Genomic DNA, 4,380 nt, shown 5'->3' with positions numbered 1-4,380 from the left:
CGTGCCTGAATGGCAATCATTTAGGACCTTTTCAGCCTCCTCGTGGGTGAGGCACCTCCTCAGAACTGTATCGATACCACGATGGTAAAGTGTATCATCGACGATCATGTAGTCTTTTGCTTGGTATCGAATGCGTCGTTGTTCTGAGTGGGAGGTATTAGACCTATATGTTTGGGTTTGGAGATAGATTATTATGTCTCCATACCACGGATTGCTTGAAGATATCAGAAACAAAGATTCGTCCACGATTGCTTCTTCTGATGTTGCATCGTTGGACGACGATGGGAGATCGCATAGTAACTCCGCGAAAACCAGGGATTTCTTCGATTTGGATTTTATAAATTCCAGATCAAACTCTTGTAGAATTGCTATCCATTTTGAATATTTCCCCCCAGCAACTGTCGCGACAATATATAAGTCATGGGGTTGCAATCTGACAGAATGGTAGTTTTTCGAAAGAGGACATAGTGTCGAAATCTCTGTATCGCTTGAACAGCTGCGAGAGATAGCTTTTCAACGTAGGAATACTTGCTTTCTGTATCATTTAAGTTTCTACTCAAATAATATATAGGATGTTCAATTCCATTGTCTTCTTGAACTAAAACCATTATGATGGTTGTATTTGCTGCAGCCAGATATAGGTTAAAGTCTTTTTGATAATCAAGAGCGTACATTAATGATGCTTTTATTAGGGATTCCTTTAAAACATCAAAGGAAGCTTGCACGACCTGATCCCAGACGAAGGGTACTTCTTTTTTCAATAGACGAGTATAACCATTAGCAAGTTCGACGTAATTTGGAATGAACCTCCTTAGAATGTTTGCTTTCCCTTGGATTTTTTGAATCTGAAGCAAATTTGATGGTGGAGGAAAATTAATGATTACTTGAACCTTACATGGGTTGAGGCGAATCCCGTCCTTTGAGACCACAAAGCCAAGTAAACGACCAGAAACTGACACAGAACACACATTTGTGTGGATTGAGTCGTATCTTGTAGTGTCGCAACGTAGAAATACCGCTCTCAAATGTTGCGGATGATCAGTCCGCTTTCGCGAATGAGTCGGAAGATCGTCGAGATATGGTTGAACGATGTTTTTGATGTCATGGAAGGAATAATTCATCGCCCTATGAAATTTTGCCCCTGCGTTCTTTAAACTAAATGGTAGCTTGTGATATGCAAATGTGCCCCACGGACAAATAAATGCAGTCTTTGACTGGTCCTGTGGGCAGATATTTATTTGATTATACCCGGAAAATCCATCCATAAATGAAAAGATTTCACATCCAGCACATTCATCAATTATCTGGTCAATGAAGGGTGTAGGGTAGTTGTCTTTCAGACAAACCTGATTTACATCCCTATAATCGACGCACACTCTAATCGTTCCTTGTTTTTTCATTACAGGAACAATATTCGATACCCAATCGGTTAGAGGAATCGGGTAAATAAAACTAGCATGGAGAAGTTTTTCAACTTCTGCCTTAATGGTAGTGGCTTTCTTGGGGTGCACCTGCCATAGCCGTTGTCGTACCGGTTTGACATCTGGATACATTTTAATTCTGTGTTCAATTATGCTCAAGTCAATGCGGAATTTCATCATAGGACCAAGTAAAGACATCTCTGAATTCGCGAAAAAGAGCGTGATATATTTCCAGTTCTGAAGGAGAACAAGATTTGCCGACATGAATATTCTCTAAAACATCTATTTTGGTCGAGATATTTATGGCGATAGTCTCTTCAATATTGGACAAAGTTTCGCTCCGAATCCACCGTGTTTGCAGTATTTGATAGAAAAAAAAAAAAAAGGGGGATGATGAAGGGTCACTAGGAGTATCTTGTTTTTAATCTAGAAGATGGGAACGATGGTGGTAATCTTCCATGGTGCCCCGTCAATCATCATTGACTGAACAATTCCTTTGTCTGTATAATGTACTTGCAACCAAGGATCTGAATGGGTACCATATTTTTAGACCTATCTATCCAAACTCTTGATGAGCGTTGATTTGGGTTTGCCTCCCATGGAAAAAACATTGCTACAAGATTTTTTATTGGGGGAGGAGTGCAATACCAGATGATCCATATATTGTTTTTAGAGATCTTTGAATAGAAGATATTGCATTTAGGTTCAATTTTGCCACTTCACCATTTTGAGGCAGTAGGGAAAAGGGAAAAATTAATATTATATAGGGTCTTTTAGTAGGCCTACTCCGATATTTTGAAGCGAATGAGGGCTTCTGTGGATCATCAGAATGCTTCCTGTAACTTGTGAACTATTGGGGAGGAATGTCTGTTGGTCGAAGATTGTGATTCCTCCTTGAAAGGGAAATGCAATCTTTCTGAAATAGGTCGACACAACGGCTGCCATAGCATATATCCAGAGCCTTCCCAATAGGATGTTGTAATCAAGGTTTCCGTCAATTACTTCAACATCTATTTCTACTGTTTTGCCCCCCAGTTCGACTTGCAAGTTACTTAAAATCCCATATGGGGTGTATGTTCGTCCATCAAAGGCTTTTAATGTTGTCGAAGATCGCAACAAGGGTGGAGATCCTAGAGTTTTCCAACAACTCATCGACATAATGCATGTAGATGCCCCCTCGTCAATAATTGTTCGATGAACAGTTTTGTTGAGGGCTTTCACTTGAATAAGGAAAGCTAGTTGAGCTGGTAACTGAGGGTCATATCCTTTGTGATTAAAGGACACAAGATTGGAATCCATTGGGTCAATCCCACCTATTGCTGATAATAAAGCCTGCTTTTGAGAGGGGCAATTTTGCAATACCTCAAGTGTCAACATAGTGGATGATGATTGGGCCAGATCCTCCACTATATTATAATGCTATGCTTCTCTGGAACGAGGATTAAATGTCAATTTTTGTACTACTCCCTTTGGCAGCTTTATCATTAGTTCAGGAATGATGGGTGGCACAACTTCGGTCGAAGTTGTTGTCAAACTACTGGGTTGATCATTGGCCTTGTTGTCCGACAGCTGTGGATTCCCGTAATCTTTATTCCTTGTTGATATCAAAGCATCGTTTTGTTGCTTCAAAATCGACAACATTAGCACTTGGGACGAGGAAGCATTGTCACTAGCAACCAGATTGGTTCCTGGACTTGGAAACGGATCGGTCAATACTGCCGAAGTTTTCGAATTCTTGAATAATTTCCTAAGCTCAGCTTTATATGGACACTCCCTTGTCCAATGATCCTCATCACATATAAGTCATGGACGATTTGGTTTCCTATCTCCAGAAGGGTTTGCAGAAGGTTTTTCAGGGGACGACTCCTCCTGTTTCTTCTTTTTCCCTTTCTTTTTCTTCTTGCCTCCTGGTTGCTTGGCTTCTTTACCTTTGTCAGTCGATACAGCATTTACTTCTGAGGTGAGAAGTTCTTTATTTTAATTTTGGCCTGAAACCGTATGGGCCTTCTTCGATTTAGCCTTTACGGTTTTCGTGCTGGTCGTTCCTATCACGCCGTCCCCGGCATGAGAGTCTTTGTTTGATTTAGCAGAGGAAGGAACAAAAAATTTCTGTTTAGGAGCATCAGGAATTTTATCATAGAGCGTGCCAGACTGAGTATAAATCAAGTCTAAATATTGCGCACGAGCAATTACTTGCTCTTCAGTGACGACTCCTCCCTTTGCCACATCTTTCATAATACAAGGTAACAACGACTTAATAAACCATTCAGCCAACAGTTGATCGAGAACATATGTTTTTACCATTCTACGATGACGTCGCCACTCATGAATATGATCAGATATGTGAGTGGTCATCGTTTGCTTGAAATTGGTAAGAAGCTCTGTTCCCGTTTTGTATCTTATGGGTAACTGAAAATGGGTTAAAAAGGTTGTGGCTAGGGTACTGAAGTTATCAAACGAAGCTCTAGGCAATTCGATATACCATTTTGCTGCCGAACCAGTTAACGGTCACTGAAAGAGGCAAAGCCTGATCGAATCATCGTTTAGAGTGTTAGATGAACACCATAGATGAAAGGTCATCACATGATTCGACGGATCTTCACCCAGATTTCCATTAAATTTAGGAATATCTTATGGAAGTTTATGAGGAATCGTTGGCCACCAAGGGGCGTAAGCGATTGGATCATTTGTTAGTCGGTTTATATTTGGTAACTCTAAAGTTGCCACGAAGGGCAATTGTTGATTCAGGTTCGGCGAAGCATACCCAGGATAAGATGGGATTGCCTGAGCAGTGGGTCTTTGCATACCATCATAGTGCATTTGAAGCTGATAACTTTGATAAGGTTGATGGGTATAACCATTATGAAATGGTTGATGTTGCCCGTTTTGAATATACGATTGCCCATTACTTGCAAAGACTTGGTGCTCAATTCCTTGGTAAACTTGTTGGAATTGTGGT

The sequence above is a fragment of the Pinus tabuliformis genome, chromosome 6 (assembly GCF_031772625.1).
Source record: "Pinus tabuliformis cultivar Carrire ecotype Pingquan chromosome 6, CPIR1, whole genome shotgun sequence".
NCBI lineage: Eukaryota > Viridiplantae > Streptophyta > Pinopsida > Pinales > Pinaceae > Pinus > Pinus tabuliformis.
Note: the sequence above shows the minus strand (reverse complement) of the source record.